Consider the following 6,395-nt stretch of genomic DNA (forward strand, 5'->3'; position numbering starts at 1 on the left):
GAAAATAAGTAGTCAGTTGCTCATGCTGGTCTGTCCATCCAAGACTGCCTTGGAGAACAGAAGTTTATCGTTTCTTATAAGGGCAGTAGTATCCTTTACATTTAAGCAGACATATTCCAGTCAGAGAATGGAATAACTTCTTAAAAATACTGCCAGTTCTTTTGGTCCACATATTGATGCAGTTCTGCTCTAGTGGCTGTAAAATGTCTGTTCTGGTTTGATGACAACTAGACAGGAGCTGTGACAAATAGCACTCTTTCCTTACATGCTGAGCAGTTCTTTCTTTAACTGGCTTCAGAATTATATTTTATTGTGTTAATCTGTTCTTTTGAGCTACTCTTGTCTGATGTAGCTTCTGAAATTATTTTTTCTCTCTTGAAGCTTTCTTAGTACTTTAAAAAAAGCACATTGGAAAGCTCCTTTAAACCAAAAAGACCCCAACTTTTTTTCTTTGTAGGGCATTTAATAAAATGGGACAATGGTTTCCTTTTTGATAACTTTTAAGTGATTTGGGAAAGGCATTTGAGGAACTTTTACTCTATAGGAAACTGAGTGCTGTTAATGTAATCAAAGGAATTTTTGTGTTGTGGGATTTGTTCCATATTGATGTTGGTGCAAGACAGTTTTTTAAAATTCTTTTGAAGAACAAAGTGAGCTTTCAGTTATATGCTAACTAAAATTAAGTTGGAGGGGTCCTGGTAAAACTACTACTAATTGCAGATTTAACTTCCCTAGAGAAAAACAATGTGTTTTTTTGTTTGTTGGTTTTTTTTGTTTGTTTGTTTGTTTTTTTTATTCTTTGTAATAGATCTTATTATTCAGTAATATTCTCATCTAAATTTAGATTTAACAATTGAATTTGGTGCTTACATTGGTCTTCTATGCCCATTCTTGAGTGACCTTATTTTTCATGCAAGCTAGGCACTTGAAAAACAAATTGCTATTTAAATTACACTTTTTGAAACCTAACCTTAGCTGTGCCTTACTGTAGCTATTTCCCCCAAGCTAATCTTGAGCTCAGTTCTGGTCTGCCCATTGGGCACTGCTGCTAACACTTTTTTCCATCCTTCTCAGTCTTGCTTCCTGGTACTGTCACTAGTGGAATGGTGGCTTTGAGGTTATGCTAAAGTATGTGAGTGATTGAAACAACTGAGGCAATCAATCTCTCCATCATCATGGACCAGGGGTCTAACAGGTTGTATCACCTTCCTCATCCCCCTCCAAGTTTCTTCTTGAGCTCAGGTCTGACCATATCAAAGCTGTGCTTGCTGTTGTAAGGAGTTCCATTATGACTAATATTATTTGTTAGGTTGATTTTTTTGTTAGTTTGATTGTCTAGGTGAGTTCTAGGGCTGGAGTAGCACTGTGCATAAGGATGCGTGCTTAGAAGGCAGGACTGTAGCAGCACCAGCCTGGATGAGCTGAAATTGTTGCAGGTATCTTGTCTGAGTGATACATGGTGACACTAAGGAAACCAAGAGGAATTATGACATAATATCCAGATATTTCCCTTCCTTCAAGGCAGTACCAACTACCTTTTATGTCTAATCTGTCAAAAAAATATGCAGTATTACCTATCACATCCTCCAAGATAATCTGTTCCACTCTTTTGTAGCTGTATAGAATGGCTCTCAAATGGAGACAAAAATGTGATTTTTAGAAGACTTGAATTTTTTAGATAATCTCACTGTTGAGCAGCTTAATTTAGCTAGCATTCAGTAAAATTTGTATGTACAAAAATTATATTTGCAGTGCCCAGGATAAGAAACCACAGAGAACTTGAAGATCATAATAATCCACTCCAGCACTGAGATCAGTGTTTCCATGACATATCCTTCTGCAAACTTTTTGTGATTAATTACATGCTAATATACAAATTGACTGAATAATTCCCAGTAGTGTTTTATTTTCGAGTTGCCTGTATAGAACTGATAAACAAATTATGCCATCTGTTTTAGTGCATGTGAATTATTTTAACCATTGCTTTTGTGTGTTGTGCACTCAAAATCTCTTTTGGAATGCTCCTTTAAGCAAATAATTTCTATCATCTTTTTTTTTTCTCTTTTTTTTTCTGAGTTGTTTCGTTGTGAACTTATGATCTCATAGCAATTTTGAGTTGGTGAAGAAAAGTATGGTGTGGTTGACCTTCTGTTGAGGAGGAAAAATGTGGATGGGTAAAGAGATGTCTCAAAATAGAACATTACAACTGTTATGAAGTTCTTGTTGTTACACAAGTACTTCTTATCAAAGTAACTTGTCCCATGCTTTTCTACTTTTTATCTTTCATGTTCACTCTATTCTTTTTATACTTAGCCATCTCCAAGGTCCATTTGACCTATTTTGCTTTTTCCTCTGACTCTTTCTGGAGTTTCAGATTACTAAGTTCCTCTTTTATATATATCCCCCACCCAGAAAGGTGGGATTGGTTTTGTCTCTGTTTATGTCATTCATTTAGAAATTAGTAACACTTTCACTGACCTTGTTTTTGCCATATACGAGGTGTCATTTCTCATGGATCTTACCTAATGATTATACGAGTGATGCAGCTTGCCTTGCTTTCCTTCCAAAAAATCATGACCACAGTGTTACATGATCCCTGTCATTCAATTTTGCATATACCATTGAAGGCAAATGTGGAAGAATTTTCCCTCTGCTTGTTCGTTTTGCTCTCCATATCAACCATTTGTCTTATCATGGTCGAGTATTTTATTGGACAGCATGCATTATGTGGTGGTGTTGTCTCAAAGTGCAGTGTCCTGTATGTGTTAGTAACGTTAGCCCATTGCCATGTCAAAGTTTCCAAAGTAAAGGAGCAGAACTCTGACTCTGGGCTCTGCAGTGACTTCTACCTCTGCCCTTCACTGTGATACTACTCAAACTTCTATTGCATGCAGTTGTATATAGCATGCAGAAGTGCCCTTCTTTCATGTGTTTCAAAAACCCTATCTTGAAATTCATTTTATTAATTTTATTGATTCCAGTTGACTTTATAGGAAGGTGGCTAGTCTTCTAAAAACTACTGTTGTTGGCATGTCAGTAGTGTCGTTGTTGAAGTCAGTATTGTGAAAACCTAAGTAGCAATTGGGAAGTCTTCTTTGGCTACATACAAATATCCCCTTCTACTTTGTGTGTGTTCAGACTGTCACAAAATAACGCAAAATTAATGGGGCCATTCCACTTTGTAAAAGGAGGGCCTGTTAGCAGTTTCTGCAAAACACACAATGTGACGTCAATTAAGTCAGAGATCAAATGTTTGTTCTTTCTGATTGCTGATCTGAGGTCGGTGATTTGGAAAAGTCCCTTAGTTCTTAATACATCAACACCATCTACTACGCAGTAGAAAGTTTGCTCTGCTTTTACAGGTGGTGTTTGGAAAGATGTAAGAGATCCTTAGGGAAGAGCAGAAGGCACAACAGCTGACACCAGAGGTTAAGTAGGCTAATAGGCGGTAGAGGAGTGAGATCGATTTAAGACTCTTTGAATGAAGCTCTGAATTCTAAAGTCATGGAGGAGAAAAAAAACAACCCACATATTCTGAGAGGAGTTTTAAGTTATCTGTGAGATACAGAATTAAAAAACCACAGAAGTTACAAGTGCCAAGAAATGTGTTTTATTGAAAAAGCACAGTATGCTGTTTTCAAGGACTTCTGTACTTTGATTCCTTCAATAAATTTGCAGTTTTATTCCCTTTAGGTACGTTTCCATCTGAAAAAATCATGGCAGATTATTTAAAAAAAAATTTTAATTTGTTACAGAAAATAAATAGCTATAGTTTGTGCTGGTTTTGTGGCTTTCTATGTGACCATGGATATTACAGTTGAAGTATGTTGGCCTTGAAGAAGAGGGGACTGCACAAAGAGTACCATTTTAAATGGAAGAGGAAGGAACTCTTGTTCATTGTCGAATCTCCTGGGTCATCAGACTATATTCTGAGTATTCATAAACTTTGATGGAGGCGATATTTGCTGAAGTTCTACATTGCTTCCCCTATTGCTACTGTTTTAAAAGAGATCCAAATACTGTATTATATTCCTGAAAATAAGGGGGACACTGTAGAAATCAAACAGTAGCAGAATCTTAGCATTGCACTCAGATTAGTAGCGCAGAGACTAAAAGGTCTGGCAGGGCACTGAAACTAATGTGTGTTATCAAGCTAGGTAAATAAAGGTGGTGTGAACAGCTTGAAGAACAGTACAGATGGCAGTTGTGTGATGGTTTTTGCTTTCTGCTTTCTCTGTAGCCTTCATGCTGTCCTGATGGTATCATGAAAACCATGAGAAAGAGGACAAGATATTTTTTTCCCTTTTATTTTAGTGGTGAATTTCATCACTTTGCATACTACTTTTGATTTTCATCTTCCTCTTATTTTTGAGGCAAAATAAAAAAAGAAATCAGATTGATAGACTAATTAGGACTTGAAACTGGACCACATGATCAGGGTTGTCTTTGAATTCTTTTTTTTTTTATGTTAGGCATCACAGCCGGTCTGCTTTTTTTTTTAGCTGTAGTACCAGCAAGTTTCGTGGAAAAACAGACAAGACAAGATGATATTTAATTTGGAAATCTGGTGCTGATGTGCGTGTCATATTAGTTGGCAAAGAATCCAGACAGAAGGAAGACTTTATAGATGCATCATCTGTAAGAGAAGTTTGTTTGATGCCTAAGAAGTCATGAGCTCCAGCCATTACAATTTCAAAGAAGTAAGGGATCTTAGACCTGCTTTCAGGTAGCTCCAAGATTACCATAATGGTTTTGAGGTACTTGAGATGAAGGGAAACACAAGGCAACAAGTACAAAAAGAGTAGCTTTTCATTAATGACGATGTATTCGTGGATTTCTTCTGCTGTAGAGCATTTTTGGTTTAGAAATTTTGCCCCTTTTGGGAAAACTTTTGTAACAGTTTCACACTGGAGCTGAAATTAGACAGTGTGTGACTGTCTTCTACCAAGTGTTTTGGTAGAAGAACATTGCCATATAGATCTGCAAGTCCTTTTAATGAATTGAGGAACTGACTTTAAAAGCTGCTCTTACAACTTCCACAGTGGAGAGACAAGAGCTACCAAGGAATTTAACCTGCCATATCTTTTTAATGGAATACACTCTAAATACTGTTTACAGAACTAGAAATTCCTATCAATATCCTTAAATATTGTGCTGACAAACTACCATCAAGAGCACAGTTTTGTTTTGTAAACTTCCAGTTACTTTGGACAGATAAAATTAGTCTAATCATCTTATTTTATTTAGTGTTGATGTAGTATCATTAGTATGACTTTAATATAAGGTTCTATGTGCTTTTCTGAGAAGTCATCTGCCCCATTCTGGGGGTTTTCTGTCTTCCCAGAAGAATGGAACTGTTAAGGATTAGAAGGTGACTAAATAAACAGGTACCTGTAATGCATGCAAGTATGAGAACCATTAGTTCCAAAGTTCTGTATTTCCTCCCAACGCATTCACTTAAACCAAAAAAAAACCCAAAAAAATCCAACAAAACAAACAAACACCCCCCACCACCACCACTAATCAAACAAAACACAAAAAACCCCAAAACAAAACCAAAAAGAACTGTTTCCTGAAAATCCAGTTGTGTGTTTCAGACTCTCACAGATAAAAAACCTGTACCATTAAAGTGTCATTTCATTTTGTTTTGTTTTTTTTTACTCTTCATATTTAAAATTATAGATTATGCCTTGTAAGAAGTTATCCATATGTTTTCTTTCAAGTGAAGTTTCTCTTTTTTAATGTACTAAGTCACTGCAGAAGCCTGCCAGCAGTACACTTGGGGGGATATGTCTGTGTTAAAAATTAGGAAAAATATTTAAACTTTAACTATTAGTCTGGACAGGGCAGCACATGTAGTGAAAAGCTATATGGCTCTTATTTGGAATGTGATTCCTGAAGAAGCCTGTTTTATTAGTGCTTTTAAAGGAGGATTTATCTAAGAAAATTATCTAAGTAGGTTAAGAAATGCATTCTTCAAACAAATGTTGTTTTTTTGATAACTGAAAGAAGGCAGAACTGATCTTTGGTTGGATGCATTAGGTGCGTAGGAACCTAGCAATAGCATTTTGGCTGGCTTTCACTGAAGTTGTTGGGAGTTTTAAAGTTAACTTAAAGTGAGTTGAGAGGCCATTCAGGTATTAATACCAGTATCTGTAACTGGGCCTAAGCAACTAAAGTTGTGTAACAATAGGTTAAAATGGCCAGTCTCTTCGCGAACGAAGAACCGGGGAAGGTCTTTCCACCTTCCAGCCTGCGCATTGGATTTTTTAGGTGAGACACAGTGTGCGCGGAACTGAGCCCACCCTTTAATCCTGAGGTTCGTCTGCCGGGGCCAAGCGAGCTTGGACGGTGGCAGCGAGGTCCTCAGGACGTAGATGGATTGCCTTACAGGG

This window comes from Empidonax traillii, unplaced genomic scaffold (genome assembly GCF_003031625.1).
Source record: "Empidonax traillii isolate 1590-97213 ecotype Southwest subspecies unplaced genomic scaffold, ASM303162v1 scaffold28:size2823434, whole genome shotgun sequence".
Taxonomy (NCBI): domain Eukaryota; kingdom Metazoa; phylum Chordata; class Aves; order Passeriformes; family Tyrannidae; genus Empidonax; species Empidonax traillii.